This window comes from Dermacentor albipictus, chromosome 5 (assembly GCF_038994185.2).
Source record: "Dermacentor albipictus isolate Rhodes 1998 colony chromosome 5, USDA_Dalb.pri_finalv2, whole genome shotgun sequence".
In the NCBI taxonomy this organism is placed as follows: domain Eukaryota; kingdom Metazoa; phylum Arthropoda; class Arachnida; order Ixodida; family Ixodidae; genus Dermacentor; species Dermacentor albipictus.
The window spans coordinates 159,128,209-159,145,582 of record NC_091825.1 but is presented as its reverse complement, the minus strand read 5'-3'; the positions used below and the strand labels follow the sequence as shown (position 1 = coordinate 159,145,582).

The window sequence follows — 17,374 nt, the reverse complement described above, 5'->3', positions numbered from 1 at the left end:
GTAGTGCTCGTGGAAGTGTAGGCCACTCTTCAGGAGGTGCGCGTCTTGCCCCTTTTTTCGTCTTCGCAGTATCTGTCTTTGTGGAAGTTGGCGTTGATACGGTAGCCGCTTTGCCGCTACATCTTTCAGTAGATGTAACTCTTCGTGATGCTCTTCAGTGGCGATGTCGTCGTCGCCTGAGAGTAGCGGCAGCCTCTCTGTGTGTTGAGTGGTCCAGTACCATACCTTTGAGTACTGCTCGCTCGTTCCTCACCCGCGGGCAATCATTGGATGAGACCTCATGAGTACCATGGCAGTTAGGGCACTTTAACACAGTTGCGCGGCAGGCATCTGCTGAATGAGATTCAGCGCACGGTGGGCACACTAGGTTATTCCTACAGACACCTTTTTCGTGTCCCATCTCGCAGCATTTGTAGCATTGCAGGGGCTACGGTACGTATGGGCGGACTGGATGGCGGACGTGGCCAACTTTGACGTGTGAGGAAAGGCTGTCTCCCTCAAACCACAGCTTCAGGCAACGTGTGTTGCCAAGTCTTGTGATGCGCGTGATAAGAGTGCCTTCTTTAGCTGGCTTTATTATTATCGGTAAGTCGTTGGTTGGTATAGAAATATCGACATCATAAATGACGCCGACAGTGCCATTGCATCCTGTAGCTATCACGGATCGCACTTGTACTTTGTTGATCTCCGTTAGGTGCCGCAGGCTTTGCAGTGCACTGCGGTGTAGAACATCTACTGTAAGGACATTCTTCCATGCATTTGTTCTCACGTCCTTTATCTCGTTTGGCGCGATTCCCTCAAGAAACGCAGAAAGGACTTGCCTGTTTAGGAGTCGCAGATTGGACATTGGGTCCACAGGCATGAAGAGCGTAGTGTACGGCCAGCGCTGTGGTTTTGTCTTCACGGTGGAGACACTTGGCGATGATGACCTCTGTTGCAGTCTTCTTTTTGTGGTTCGGCTCATGACAAGTGTGAAATCGTCGTCCGACGAGTCGACGCTGCCCGAGTACAACTCGGTTGCCTCGCTGTCCGTGTCACTTGACGCATTCCCACGTTTCCTGGACGCGGCCCCACGTGATGGCTTGGCTCCAGGAAGGTCCTCGAGGGCTTCTTCATCCATTGCCGCAACAAGGGAGCGGCAGCTCCCAGAGTTTGGAGAGAAAGAAATCAAGACAAAGGTACAAGCGTTCTATGATAGAATCACTTCGTCGTCGTCCATAAAAAAATCATATAAGACAAAGGGAAAACAATATCATTATGTTTGATAAAAGGAGTCGTCCTCGGGAAAACGTCGCATTACTTTCACATTCATCCACGAGGGCACACCTAAGTAGCCTTGACTTTTTACAGCCAAGCTTTCTTCATACCCTGGCCCCTAATTTACAACTCCGTATTCCGCCCGACCTTCCACGACGTAACTGCACCCTTCTAGTCCCTCTATGGCTTCTAGTAGAACGTTCAAATGCCTACTCCTTTCTTATCGGAATGGCCAACAGCCGTGCCAAACGCCAGCCATCAACAGCCGGCCAACAGCCGGTCAACAGCCGTGCGCGTGCGTGCGTGCGTGTTTTCCCACCTACCTGGGTTCCTGGGTAGTCCATGATCGAATGGGTACCACATTTAACTGCGGTGCTGAGGGAACAGGGTTCGTAACAAAGCGTCAGACTAACTTGGGTCACTGAGTACGTGGCAATGTGTTTACATGTGCCTGTCTTCAACAAACTACTCTCATGCTCACATGAGTCACTGTAGGTGAGGGACTGGGTAGGTACCTGTGCTGAACGAAACTGTGGGAGGGCAGCACGAAGATGTAGCCACCGTAGCCACAGTTTATTCAGGCCGGCCAGCCATGGTGCCCCAGAATCTCAGGAGCGGCCCACACCGCAGCCGGTGCACGCGAACTCTCTTCTTCTTCGCCGGCTTTGGAGGCAATAGTCGGGCCACTACAAAACTATTTGACGCCGACTTGGAACACTGGGTATAAAAAGGTTTAACTGAGATTGCTAAAACTAGCGTGGGCCACTCAGTCTGTACTGGTCTTCAAATAACCTCTTTGATGCGAACCTTGGTCACCGGGTAAGCGCTGGTAGGCGTGTGCTGCTCTACAATGAACGTCTTTGACGCCAACTGCGGCTACCACATATGTGCCAGTGGGACTGTTCCACTCTACAACGACGAAAACGGCGCCTTAAATTTCTCCTACTCCGAACGGAATCGAACCCACGTCACAAGCGTTCCTCATGGACAGTAATCCGAAGATTTAGCAGGCTGTGCCACAAATGTGCGCTAGGTGCTAGGTGTGTGCCGCTATTCACTGAACCTCTCGCCAACTTGGTTCAGTGACTATGTGCCACTGGCCAGGGGGCAAGGGAGGGAACAATCCTCAGCGTTCGCACGCACCTGCGCGCCACACTTTGCGTCTCAGAGGACGCGTGCGGACTTCTTGGCAGCACCACTAGATGGCACACCATGTTGAGAAAGATGCGCGAGAGGGGAGCCCGGTTGCCGCATGACGCGTTTCTCAGCGTTCGCACGAACCCGTGCGCCATGCATTTCGGAGGCCCCATGCAGCCTTCGCAGGCGGCTGCGCTGGACGGCGCCGAGTGTTCCTAGGGAAACGTGAAAGAGGAATTACACTGCAGTACACGCCTGTCGCTACAGTACACGTCGTGCAGTACACGCCGTGTCGCTACATTGATTCAATGCTAAACGCATTAAAGTCGACATTTCTCTCTGCCGATTTTACAAAGCTAGTTCCGATTACATTGCCTGATGTAATTCTACACCATATGTCCTGCAATACCAGAGCCCGAGCCCTGAAAGTGACCTACACATACTTTATCTCATGAACCTTGCTTCCGATTCCGCCTGCAAGCCTTTCCAAGTGATAAGACGAGCTTACTGGTTATTTGAAGTGGCCTTCAGCAAACGCTTGTAAAGAGAAGTTATTCTTTTCAGAACCCACTGTGACCAAGAAGCTCCCCAGCACTACCTGAGGACGACCTTTGTCGCTTCTCGCAGCTGGGGGTGCGGCATGTAAAAGCAAGCCACCGTAAAGAATCTGTGCCGTGGGATTCCGCACACGCAGAGTATGACAAAGAGGTGTGTGCATTGAGAAACAACGAGAAAGAACGCGCACGGCTGGCGCCGTGCCGGTCTCGGTTGCGACCCGGCTCGGTGAGCTCGTCTGCCGGCGCAGCGACCGCAGAAAGCGACGCTGCGTTGCGTGAGAATTGATTGGAAGCGAGGTGGGAAGCGCAGCACCTGTCTAAAGAGAGAAGAGAAACAGCGCTCACAAATGCAACTCTGCTGCTTCGTGGACGTTCTCCCATTCCGTAAAGACTCACCCCCCCCCCCCCCCCCCTACGTCATCCACCTCCATGCGGCACTATCCATGCTCTTTTCTGCTTCTTCGGCTCCATAGCGTGTTCCAACACTCCTGATTTACTTGATTCTTCGCTCCCACCCTCGACGTGTTCAGCCTCATATTTCCTCCATTCTTACCTCCCACGCTCCTTCTCCTAACTTTCTTTCTTTCTCTTTTAGTTTTAAGCTGCCTTTGAAAGCTCGCTGTTCACATCACCCTCACGGGTCCTCTGTACTCCGCTGCAGAGAGCAGTAAGTTTCTGTTGGACGAAAACAGCGAAAAAAAAAATATTCTACTAGACGATTTCACACCCTCACGGAAATTATGGCTCGAAGGAAAGTTCCACCCCTATTTTCCTCTTGTCATTGAACGACATATAAAAACATGCCCTGGTCCACCACAATTCCCTTTGCTAGACGCGTAGCGCCACAAACCAGAGGGCTCACTGCGCCCTTCCATCTTTCTTTTTTTTCTTTCTCTTCCGTGTCACCGACGAAACGTTCATTGTTACACACAAACCCGGGCTGCACGCGCTCAATGAAAGGTGCGTGCTCCAGCCAGTGAGCTGTATAGACGCGACTGCGAGCGAGCTCGCGAGCGCGCGATCCTCCATGTATTATGTATGGACGTTCGTGTCGTTCTCGACGTTTCTTGCCGCTCCCATGGCGCCCGCTTTGCCGCAGTTCCGTGAGCTGCTGTGGCTCTTTCCTCTCCGCCCAGTGCCTCCTCTCCCTCGTGAACAGCACGAAGCAGGACGCGTGTGAGATGTAGGGGAAAAGCACCGCTCGTACATTTCGCATGACGTGCCGTTTCAGTTTGCGTTTCCAGCACGCGCGCTCGCGCGTACGCTCTGCCACACGTATTCATCAGGAGGCGTGGTCTGGCGCACGACTGCATAGACATTTTCGCGTGCGCTGTCTTTCTCGCTAGCTCGCAGGCGAGCTCTTGGAGCCGCTCGGTCGGTCGCTGTCTTCACGCCTGCAATTACGCCTTATCTGCATAAATGTCCTCGCACGCTGAGTGCCCACTCGTAATGCAAGAATAGATGTTGGGTGTTAGTGTCCGAGAAGTGAATACTTATCTGACTAGGAAAACCAGGACAAAGAGAACTAACGGAAAGCGACAACAAACTTCTGAATGTGTAGTGGCAATAAAGGTACGGCTTGCATTGCCGAGATGACATGACTGATATTCTACTGCACAAAATGAGTGAACATATATATATATATATACATATATATATATATATATATATATATATATATATATATATATTTGCTCTTAGACACGTCAAGTCAAGCTTAAGGCATGCAAACGTCCAAGCTGAGGGGACCTGAGCCGTGAAACTTGCACAGCAAACTTGGGGCTCATTCGGCAGGGGTGATGACTCATGGGATCGCAGATTTAGAGTTAATTCTTGCTCAAGACGTGTATTTTCTACTACGTTCGCTGTAAGCTTTTTATAGTATTTGTGAATGAATGTGTGCCAGTGCAATCTAAGCTTGCAACATATTCTATCACATCAATGGAATCAAAACTGAAAGAAAGTGAGAAATGCATTGGAAATGGAGTAAATAACGGAATCTTCTATTTGTGCAAAAGCGGGAAAAAAATGCTTGCTCTCCCATAATCGAGAGTAGATGTAAGCATGAAATGGCTGCCGGCAAAACAGATTGGTTCGAGATGATACTAGCCACAATGTTAAAAAGGGTGTAGTGCATGTTCACAACGGCACAACCCACCACACCACACCGCACCATGCCATACTGTGCACTGGGCCTTATGGACATATACAGAACCTCATTGCAAGCCTTGTCGCGGTCCAACAGCCATCTGCGGTGCGCCGGATGCTACCGGCGCTACCAGTCAACGCCCTCTCAATATTGAGAGGGTGTTGTGCCAGTGCGCCAGACCAACACCTTCTCAATATCGCCGGACGCGCCGCGGACGTCACGGACTGCTGGCGTAGAAAAGAGCACAGGCTACTCTGTCTGAGTGTCAACAGATGACGATCAAGTGTATAGTGCCCTGTATTTGCCTTTTGAACGTCACTCTTGGAAATTATAAATAAAACTTCAACGTACTAGAAGTTACAACTTGAGTGGTAATAATAACAAACATATCGAAGAATTCGGAAGGAATATTTTTTGTAACTGATTTGTGAAGTAACTAGCGTATGTAATAAGGTCTTGACTAATTACCAGGATGATCTGGGTTTTTTCTCGCAACTTGCCCGGATGTTCTTGTTTGAGTGCCCGGATAACGGCTCTGGCTTTTCGCTCAAGGTCACTTGAAGGTAGCCGACAAAGGGAGCTAAAAGCGTTTCATGCTTAAAACACACACACACGCACGCACACACGCACGCACGCACCCAGGACGTTCATCTATTTCATCGTTCTCCTTGGTTGTAGCTGTTGTAAGGAAGATAACGAACGTGCGCACACAGTCAGCAGCATCGGCAGCATCAAGCGCGCAGCAGAGGCTCGAGCGTGGGAACTGCTCGGTGCATCCTAGAACCGGTGGTCACTACGAACCCCAATAAATCTCCTTTATACTATTTATTCTTTCACGAATGCAAACCAACAAGACCAGTTATAAATGTTATTAAAGCTCCATATTTCTATGCCAAATACTGAGACTTATAGCATGAAAACATAAAAAGCGTTCACGTGTGATTTTTACGCAAATATTCTGTCCCATGGTTTGAGCCATCCTGCTGCATCATTTTGCGCAACTCTGGGAATTCAGGAAGCATCCGAACAGCTGTTAACATAAGGCTTCGGTGGCACAGCCATTGCAACTTAAGCGCACGGACCGACGGACAAAATACATGTACTTCATTTCTTAAACCACGACTGGTTTTTGCCTCAAAATGTTTCTTGCCTTATATCGCACAAGAACAGCGCCAACAAATTTGCTAATAATTACACGAAAACTTAACATTCCCGCCAAATACCATGAATGGTTCACCGCACTAACGTTGATTATGTAAAGAAGCACGCTTTACAGAAAAAAAAGGGACTGCCGTTTTTCGCTGCGCAAATTGTTTCCAATGTGGCGGTATTAGAAAGGAGAGAAAACAAACAGCACGACCTTGTGTAATAGCACTAACTACATGACTACCCAAAGCATGATGATATAAATGCGCTGACTGAGAACGAAGGCTCGGATAAATGACGCCAAGGTTGGTGATTGAGCAATTGCCGTCAAGCTCTCAGTGGACATACACTAGCTTGCACGCGAACAGCTAAACGGAATTCAATATGCCAGATATTATTAAGGCGAGAGCTTTAGGTGTCTATGTTGGCGGTAACTTTTGACAACGTGTGCCATGACGAAAAACGGCGATGCCGCCACTAGCAAAATCACGTCAACAAATGGTCGGAGTGAAGTCACATTTCTCAGGGAGATTCCTGTAAACAAAGTAAATTAGTGTCTTAGAAAAGAAAATTTTGCGCACTTCGGTCTGGGTGGGAATCGATCCCAGGTCTCTTCAGTGCGAGATGAGCACGCTTTCCTGAAGCCACGACTGCTCCACGGTTCTGGCTCACTAAGGGTGTGCCGAGTGCGTGCCTGATTGCACATGTCACGTGGTTACAGAGACGCGCTCGTGCCTCTGCCACAGCTAGCTCGGACGCCGCTCGTCATGCCAGCGTTCCCATGCTTCCACTCCCTTTGCGAAGGTGCTGACTGCACTGGCGTACAACCAGCAGGTGCAGCGATTTCGGCGAGTTCTGTCGTGCGTTCTGATGGACAGTTGCCACAATTCCTCTTAAACCTACCTTAATCGTGACAAAAAATTTGCCAAATGTGAAATCAGGTTTTCGCCCTAACGTTTTACAAACGTGTAACGCTTGCTTGATTTTTGTTCTAATCTATGACTTTGTAATTTTAGAATCATGTCTTCATGAACCGCCATGCCGATCTGAAAAGAAAATCTGGAGGACGCTTGAGCTTCGCCTTTCCGAGTGGAACGCGATAACATTCAAGGACCTGTGACTGCTTCTCACGCTTCCCGGCAAAAGCAGCTTATGAAACCGTAATGTTTATACCGGGAAACGCTGGCGGCGAACGCTATGCACGAAGGCGAGTTTTCTGATAGAAACGCGTCCTCTTGTGTGAGCTGATCTCGGATGTACTGCCCAGCCATCCCAAAAATATTACATCATCTTCAGGTTCTGTTACTGCTTCGTACATTTAATATATAAGCCTGCGAAAATCTAACATAAAAGGCATGCTCTGTCGGTGTTTTGTTTCAAGGCATTTGTTTGTGGGCTGACATTCTCAAAATTCCGAGGAATAACTTCGTCAAGAATGTAAGACAAAACGAGAGCAACTTCAGTGATAAAATAATGTGACAAAATAACCCGAATATGCCGCATGACATATAGGAAAACATACCACATATGTTTACCTGAATATATGCGGAAATTTTCGCTCACGGACAATTCCACCGACGCCGATACCAGATTTTCGGCGACACCGGGCCTTTGACCCTTTCGGCTTAATATCTAATAGGTTCTTCCAAGAGGTCATTAGCATGTATTGCTCAATAAGGAATGTAGTTTGGTTATTTGTAGCTCTGTTTGTGGGCGAGGCGTGTGCAATTGCGTGGGGTGTGAAGGATAAGAGGAGAATAATGCAGGAAGCAAAAGGCTGGGAATTTTCAAGTGAATATATCACCTAATTGACATCTTAGGCCTGCGCGGGCCACACCAAATTTTTGCAAGGTTGCTTTAAACCAAGAATACACTTGTGCGTCCTGCCAAGCAGTGACTTCAAGGCAGTTGTTTTGATTATCATGGTCTAGTACATGTATGATTATTGCAAATGTCCTAAGCGTTTTTCCAATTAAATATCTGCACTACTTTCAAGCAACACCAAGAATACATAACACAACGTATGAAAAGCAGGCAAGTTATATATCTTTACATATTTCACCGCAAGATATAAATAAATTTAGTAGGTACCTTTGTTGAACATTCTTTCTTATTCGCCGCTACTTACTGGATAATACAAGTTCTCTGCCTGACCACGCACTATGCGGACCACAAGTTGAATGATGACTCCAGTAACAGTAGTCGCGACTGGATGTTAACACTGGGTTCGCGCAGCATCAGGACAGCGGAATCTGAGGAAAAAGAGGGAAAACTGGCTGACCGACGAAACTGGTGCTGGGCACGCTAAATCTGCTGAGGCAGGTGTGTTCTCTTTACGAGATAGCGAATTCGGATATTTTCGTTGGAAGAGTGTTCCTTGTTCGTTTCACGACCAGTTATATTATTCGGCGACACTCACGCCTGTTCCCCTACTCGCAGTCGAACCCTTTCTTTCTTCTACTTGCGAGAGTAGGCACGCGTGCATGTCGTCGTCTCCGTGCGCGCGAGCGAGATAGCCTCGCTACAGGCTCGCCCTCGCGACGGCGGCGTGGGCGGTTGTAAACGCGAACGGCGCTGTTCCCCGCCGGCAGCAACGACGTCTCTGCGTGCGCGCTCCCGCAATCCTCGTTGTGCCCCGTTCGTTACTGCCGGACGACAGCGAGCAGCCGCCGGAAGGCGCGAGCGAGTTATGTGCCTCCATTCTTTCTGCACAATCTACTCCGCGCCGTTCCTGCTGCGGCTCCTCGACCAAACGCTCGCGCGCTCGTGCTTGCTCGCTCCATAGCTCGTTCTCACACTAGGCGTCTCGCTAGAACTATGCACCAGGGCGAAAGCTGAAGAGCTTCGCCACCTGCCACATCTCGGCTTAATTTTTCAAGAGTCAGCGTTGGCGAATTGAAGCGACACAGCAGCAAATACCTAAGGACTACGCAGTGCAAGTTTACGTCTGCGTTTTTGCCGTGACATGAGGTTACGTAGTTGACGCGAGCTGATCAGGAAGTGCATTCGCAAATGTTTTATTAAAGGGTGTAAGTTACAAGCGATTACCAAACAGCATCTCGCAAGGTGCGTTCGTTGTCTGCTTCTTTTTCAAGCCCAAACGTCCCTTTCTGAGTCATTTTGTATACCGTCTAGTGTATGTTACTGCTAAATAAGGAACACGTAAAGAAGAAATTTTCATATAGCGATTCAGCACTCCTCTGCTGCGTTTTCACTATTGCCTATTCGGCCTGCCAGTTTAACCAGCTCGAGAAGACACCACCCAAGCTGGAGAATTTCCCGCGCGGGAACGTATTCGTGTGTTAGTTTCTTTATTAGCCGAGTAGAGCTGGCGTACAGCTCCACGACCACTGCACCGCTTTAGGCGGACAGGACTCGCCTTGGCGGCTTTCGCCTCTCGTAGGCCGATTCTCGGGCAACGGAGAAGAAATAAAAAAAGCTATAGTCAGAAATATTAAATTGGGAGTCGGTCCGCAAGCATTCGCATTACTCGTGCTTGCCTGTTCCCTCTTCCGTTTTGATTTCCTTTCGCGTTGTTTCATCTGAGCGAGCCCGAAGCAATGCCTCGCGTGTAGTGTCGAATGTTCTCGCTCTTCACTGTCGGCCTTACAACCACTGGGGCGTCGTTCTCCTCCAAGTGCCCGACAGGGAAGCAGCTTGAACCTATAACATAAGCTCGCCGCATGTTTTCTTTCTTGCGTAGCAAGGCATATCGTATTCTTTTCTGGGTTTGGCTAATGCTTTGTTGTTGTTGTTGTTGTCTGTTTCTTCCCTTTACTCCCAACCAAACCCGTTCTGTCTTACGCATCTCTGGAAACGCAAGTTGCCTGGCTTTCATCGCAAGTTTTGTTTTACGCTGGTTGTTTTCTAAGCTCTACGTTCTGTCGGCTTCCTCTACATTTCCCGGGCACACATACAGGCAGATGGGCTCTTGGTTTCTACATGTCGCTTGTTTATTTGCCGCGCGTCTGTTTGGCAGAAATATAAAATAAACTGAAATCGCTGTGCGTCCGGTGCATTGTTTATCGGCGATGTGTGCTCCAGCTTATTTGTTTTGTAGCTACTGCCGACGATTGCCCGAAAGACGACTACCAGCTCTTTCTCGGGAACCGTAAGAACTACTGGGAGACAAACAGCCAGAAATGCACTTGGCTTTCTTTCGAGTTCTTTCGAGTGCCTCCGCTACGGCCGCCTCCCCGCCTACGCAAAACAGCTGTGCTTACACTTGTCTTCGCGTGCTGGTTCACTATACTTCGGTTCTCTGCGGCTTTGGTAGCAGCGGGTCTCAGTGCGGTGGGTGTTTCTTTCTTTCTTCTCGTCTTTTTTTTTCTTTAGTATGCTTGCGGTCGCGACCCTTCTATGTAATCGGCCGGGACGCTCTTCCGGCTTCCTGTCATGCGAGCGGGAAATGGCTGTCTTCGAAGTGTGCCGCGCGAAAGTGAGTGGAACCGCCGCTTAGTCAACCGCTTTTTGACGTGCCTAGCGGATACAGGAGACATAAAAGCTTCGCAAATAAAGATGTGACTAACGGAGTATTTCACCATTTGTCTGTTTTGTTTCCCTTTTGTCCGCAATTATAACACTTTTGAGAAGTATGTCCGTATTTCTTGCTATCAGCAGTCACCGCTGTATTATATTACTTGCGTTAAAAGAATGAACAAACTTCTGACACATACGCCGTTTTAAAGCGAAACATTCTTTGCAACTGTCGTCGATTACATTTTTTACCGCTATTGTCAAATAACAGACAAAAATGACGCCAAGAAAGAGAGATATACATATAGAAGTAGTGACGAGAATTTATCGTCGTTGCGCTTGAATCGATCACAAATATAGCACTGGACTTGCTAAGACAGTTGGCACATTGTGCACATAATAGTACAGCCGAAGAACAAAAAGCACGACAATGACGAGTTTATCCAAACGATACGGCGTTGTGACAGTTGGTGATCTTCAGAATTGAATATGTTGTCAATACAGCATATTGGTGTGGGTCAGGCGGCAAGAAAACAAGTTGGTATTAGCGTACAATTGTTCTTCATTTTCTTTTTGGTGTCTGCTCCGCTGCCAAAATGTTCAAATCTCATGATGGTTCATACGCCCACGTGCATATGGGAAGACTATTTTCTATTGGAAGACATGAGAAGTTGACTTCAGAAAGCTTTTCGCCCATAACAACTGTATAGCATCAGCTGTATGTTCGCCATGACGACTGGATGTCACTTGTTTTAAAGTGACGCTTCATTCGCCTGTCATTTGATGGTTTCAGTTTGGTCGGTCGGTCAGTCGGACTTTCGGTCGCTGTTCGGGTACTCGCCGAGAATATTTCCCATCAAAATGAAAAAAGAAACAAAGAAATGCAGCGCGTCCCTCGGCGGGATTTGCATCTGGACCTCCAACCGCATCATCCGTTGCTCTAAACATCAGGGCACCATCGCACTTTCTTTTTCTTTATACATAAGAAACCCCGCATGGGCCCGCACAAAAAGAAATTCCGTATCAGTACATCCTACACAAAACACCTAAAAAGCAGGCAAGCATAAGTATGTATTCAGCACCTCGATCAAATCTTGTGGCTACCCCTGAGCAGCATACTAACTTTTTATGGCCACAATAGTACGTATGGTTCCTTCTTATAAACACCAACTAGCTTATTCAGATGGTGTACACGCGCTGACTATGATGATGATCTACATACTAAGGTCCTTACACACACCGAGGGATTGGTCAAGAAGTGTGTCCGCATGTTGACTATCATGTTGATGATGACTATTTGCATACAATGGAACATGGCCAAAACGCGGAATTTACCATGAAGCGGGGGGTACATATCATGCCAACGCCAACTATCGCTTCCAAATTACGACCGCGTGTTGAGGATGAATATGGTTTTTATAATATAATGGCATATAACGACAACGACAGATTGGACATGAGCCAGTTGGTACATTTAAAATAAATATTAAGAATGAATAAACAAATACAAGGTAATATAACATTCGGCACACTCCACAGCACGGACGCGTGAGAGTACACGCGCGCGCGCCAGCTTCCGCCACGCCGAGGACGGAGTAATGAAATGGGCGAATTCGCAGCATTTCACTAAACACTTTATGCAAGCTTCTCATCACGTAGATTGCCACATGTGCGGTGTATCTGCGTAGTTTTCAAAACCACTTTATTGTTCAAAATTCTTTGTGAATGTAATCTTCCCTCTGGAGGCACGCAGTGTTCCGCGCAAGTTGTACAGTTAGGTGCACTCTGTTCCAATCCAGTCGAGTTTGCAGGAAGATCACTTCTTGTTAGGTCTGGTAAAAAGAACTAAGCTGCACACAGCAACCTCATGAGGAGATGGAGGATTTGATGTCGGCTAGAATGTTGGATGGGCATATGTTGGTGCACTGATGCTAAAAAGCGACAGCGTGAAATTTCTCATGAGAATATTCCCATTTCCACTGAACTGCTAGTGAAAGAGCGTACAAGTGCATTCATTTGTTAGGGCATATAGAGCCATCAGTTTTCTCGCCTGCTGCTTTGTGTAAATGTTTCATATACTTGCGAGTTCTTTGCACTCAAGGTGGATATCTCCGGTCGTCTTCCAGACTGCGTTATTGGGGCAAATTTTCATGATGTACCACACTTTCTATTCCAACGCGTACGTAATGCGCCCGAGACAGGAAGGAATTATTAATGCGAAAGCATTACACGCCATATAACGCAGAAAAGCCGGCGTTGTCTGCAACGAGTGGTACCAAAGATCATCTTCATCAGTGACTTCATCAGCGTCTTGTATAATGTCAGTAGTAATACAGAATTCAAGTTAGAACACGTTAGGTGACTTAAGGTAAAGGGAATTAGGGTGAAGTGAATGAAGATGAATTAAAGTGGATTGTGGAGGAATCAAGTGGATTAATGTGGATTAAGGGTGGTGCACATTAGAGCGAGGTGGATTAGAGTGCATTGAGGTGGAATTGGGAAGAACACGCGACAATGTATTTAGCCACGTCTCCTGGACCTAAAGAATCAATTAGAGAACGGATACTGCCTTCGTATTCAAATTACGCAAGGATACTTAAGTGCCTGTCAATATTTCCTCCTTTGCTTTAGGAATGTCGATAGTTTGGTGTCTTCGACGGTGTCTAAATTTCACGTGCTGAGCTCCCCCTTGTCTCGTTCCGATCCTAATGGGTTAAGGGGAAAGCGGGCGGCAGGAAGCGATGGTGGGTCCATCCGGTGAGCCCGTGCCATGTGAAACTGCATTGAGGGTAGGCAGCCGTAGCCACCGGAGTGGCCACCGAACAAGTCGGTCGCGAAAGGGTGCACGCGCTGCTTTCAGCCGGCGAGCACATCAGCAGCCGCTCCACGTCCAGACAAGCCAGTCGGGAGACGGGAAAGCCCGCAGACGCACGGGTACGCCCCTCGCAGCAGCCGTTGTGTGGGTCCAGCGACCGAACGGGGACGTTTTATACACGCTTATCTCGAAGCCAGTGACGGGTGCGCAAGTGACGTTGTAAATAAAACAATGGCCTCGTAAAACACGAGCTCCCAACAAGCAAATAAAGATTGTGCAGGGAGCGAAAGAGTGGCGGAACACCGTGCGAGGGAAGGAACGCAGCGCCCTAGCTTCTTTCGCTTTGTTAGCCTTTGCTCTTTCTTTCACATCCTTCCTGCGTTTTCCTTCGTTGTCTTGCTTTCTGCCATGTGCAGCGATATCAGGTAGGGGAGCAGCGAGCCTTGCTACCGGGGCCTGGGCTTGTAAACGCAGGAACGGCTTTAATCGTGATAACGAAACATTGTCGGGCACGCATGGCCTGTCTTTTTATTGCCCAGATTTCTTTCCACCGCAATCCGCTTGACGGCAACAATGTAGAGATCCTCTATGAGCTTGCAAGCGGGGAAGAAAGGGCTGTGGCCGCATCTCTCCTCTGAGTCGTAGGACACCGCGAGCAGCTCCTGTGGCTATAGAGCAGGTTTAGCGGCTGGACTATCACGTAGTGCTCGCAAAGATGCGTATGCGGTGGCGCATCCGAACGTGAGACTGCATCGAAATGAAAGCGCGCTCCCCGAAATTGAGCGTCCAGACGCGAACAGCCCCTACTTGTGATACGGCTTTCGGCGATTTCAGAATCGCGTTGCGTACGAAAGTTTTCTGGATCTTTCTTGTGGAGGCCATACGGCACTTGTCTTAAATAGTCGCTGCGTAAGAAGGAGAATATGTTGCTGGCGTCGCTTACGGCAAAATGATTTCCCTGCATGTAGACGCATGATTGTGTTCAGGATGGTATTGTGATTATCTCTTCAAAAGGGGTATGTGGTTCTGTGTATATCTTAAGTGACAGCAGAGTCAGTCCGCATCATGATTTGGCTCAGCCTTATCCGGTATATTCAGAGTGTACGTCACCTGTTGGGGCTTTCAAAATAATTTCTGTTAGTACTTTTGCAACGGATTCATAACTAGAGTATCAGTGTAAGACAACAAGTCGAGTTCTTCTTTCTTCCTTCCTCTCTTTTGTGTGCGCACAAGCCGTAATGTAGCCGGATTGATCGGGGCACTAAACTAATGCGTATGCAGCTGCTCTGGGTGCTTTGCAGGTATTCTAAGCGTAACAGTTTTCAATTCAGCTTTTCGAACAAAACAAAGGCTTCGCAGTCTAAGTGCAACCATTGCATGGGCTCTGGTTACGGAAATTTGAATATATCTCCAAGTCTGCTTAACGATGCAGGCAATAGTGCACTTGAACTAAGCTTTCCCTTAGGCAATCACATCTTTGTCTGTTGAAGGATATGAGCTCAGTGCTTCCAGAAAGGACCGTTTCTAAATGCCTGGGATAAGGTTTCGTCATTGCTCCATACCTGAAAGAAGTTCTAGAGTTCACCTGAGGCAGGACATTTCTTATCTACTTCTTTTTCTTACTAGGGTTTCTGAATCACTGCGCTAACTGTACCGTGAGTGGGGAGACGATTATACGCGAGTAAGCAGAAAGCGGTTGTGAAGTAATGCTTTTTGAGGTTTGAGTCGTAATGGTTCACACGAATAAACACAAGTGATGCGGCAAAGTTCTCTCGCCGCTCTAATAGAGGCGCTATGCACTCGGAGCTTATGAAGTATTGCAGGCGTGTGACGCTTGGTGCCTTCTAGTCATCTTATATACAAGCCAAAAGAGAGACGAAATTATTCCTTCTCACTACCAGAACAAGGCCTGATTGAAATTAAACTTCACTTAACAAAGCTTAGGACGCATGGCATAGCAGAAGCGGTATGCTGCACCCCAGAGAACTAGTTGAAACCCAGCCTATGGTACACGTTCGGAATGCGAGGTACGTTGTGCAGTTTGGCGATGTGCGAAATATTGTGATCTCACGCGGACAGTGCTTTCGTAGGCATGTTCGCTACAACATGTGCCACAGCAACAAGAGGAAAAGGAGACGTTGCCTTCTTTCCTTCCGCCACTCGATTAGGCCTCGCCTAGGAGCGTAGGGTAGGTGCCTCCTTTTTGCCCATAGCCGGTCGTCAAAGGATTCTGGGGGAGATTAAATGGGCGAATGGATCCGAAGAAGCGACGCGTGCTCGCATCGAGAATTCAGTGCAGTACAGCTTACTCCAGATGTTGGTAGAGGTGGCCGTCGGGCGCATGCGACCTTCAGTGTGAGCGATTCGGCTTTACGAGATACAACACAAATGGCGACCCCAGGGCTCCACAGACTGCCTTTCACTGGATAGCTTATTTTCTCGCTTTGCTTTAATATTACTTTATCAGCCAGTACAACTGACCGAGGTTTGAGGTCACAGTGATTTTCATTCTTATGAATTTTGTTATTGGCTTGCTTCTTATTCTAATATTATGATTTTTATAAAGATTGGCCGGCTACTCTTTTTAGGAACACCTCTACGCACAAATATTGTCAATACAATACTTGCATTTAATTCAGAACGTGAAACTAAACGTCATGAGCAATAAATAGTTACCAGCTTGGTGAGAAATTTAGCACTTTAGCAAAATGTTTAAGATGGAGGACGTAGAACACTTCTCTGAGTCACACTGCAGAAGAATGTCCTAAATGCTCGGTTTTTTGTCTGTTAGAGCGAATATGTTGGCATATTTTAAAATTTGATTGGTAGGATGCATACACGCTTTTAGTTTGTACTAACCTTTTGGCATCGTCCCACCGCATTCGGGAGTGTGTATTACAAATATTGGTCAGGTTCTGTCCTTACGAACTGCTCTAGCGTACGTAGTAGTATGGATACATAAATGAGCAGAAGGGATAACATAGCCAGTTACCCTATATCAACATAAAACTTGTGCCAGTCTGTTCACGTTATCTAGTGACAACTTGCGAACCAGTCAAATTTGACTGACCGCAGTGCAAAGTTCACACACCTAAATTTTCTTTGAACATGATATCGGTTAACAGCCGACGTCGTACAGCGAAGCGGTTGCGTGGCGCTCAATTGGAGCCTAACAAAGCTGCCTGCTTATGCACCGCTAGAAAACCAGCCATGCTGTGTCGCAAGCTACGCACTTGGTCCTATTTCTTTAACGTTTTTGTTTTGTTTTTCTATTTCACACGATTTCACAACTATAACGTCAATTCCTAAACCGTTACAGAAATATTTACGCCTTCCTCTGCTGTGCTCATTATCATCCACCGCTTTGTGAACATGTCCGTAAATCGTGCGTATAAGCCCGTGCGTGTAACAGTATATGCACTATAGACGTGTTTACACGTGTCAGTGTGTCTTCGCTCTTCATTTTCAAAAAGTTCCCCCACTAGCCTACAAATATATTTAGTACAGCCTCTCGGTATCCCACGGAAAGCGCGGGGTTTTTCTTCTTTTACGGCGAAGCTGTTTATGGCTAGGTTCGGGCGCATCTCGTCTCCATGGACATAGACCAACTCTCCACCACCGACGCCGCTTCCCGAAGTTTTGCATACTCCTCTCCACGAGCGCCGTCTCTCTCCCGACACTGCGCAATACCGCAGCGCGCGTTCCTCGGTGGCCACCTGCGCGGCACACTCAGTGCGCCGTGATTGGGGTAGCCGCGCTATAAAAAAAAACGTCATTGTCTCTATCCACCAATCGTTGTTTATCATTGCCTTGGAAAGTAGAGATCGCGCCACTGCC

The 17,374-nt window shown here is 47.8% G+C and overlaps 1 protein-coding gene across 2 annotated transcripts in view; it reads left to right on the top strand.

The window, feature by feature from the left end:
- LOC135916635 (plexin-B-like) overlaps positions 1-17,374 on the top strand; it is a 479,058-nt gene that overhangs the window by 153,643 nt on the left and 308,041 nt on the right. The gene's annotated exons all lie outside the window — the stretch shown is intronic.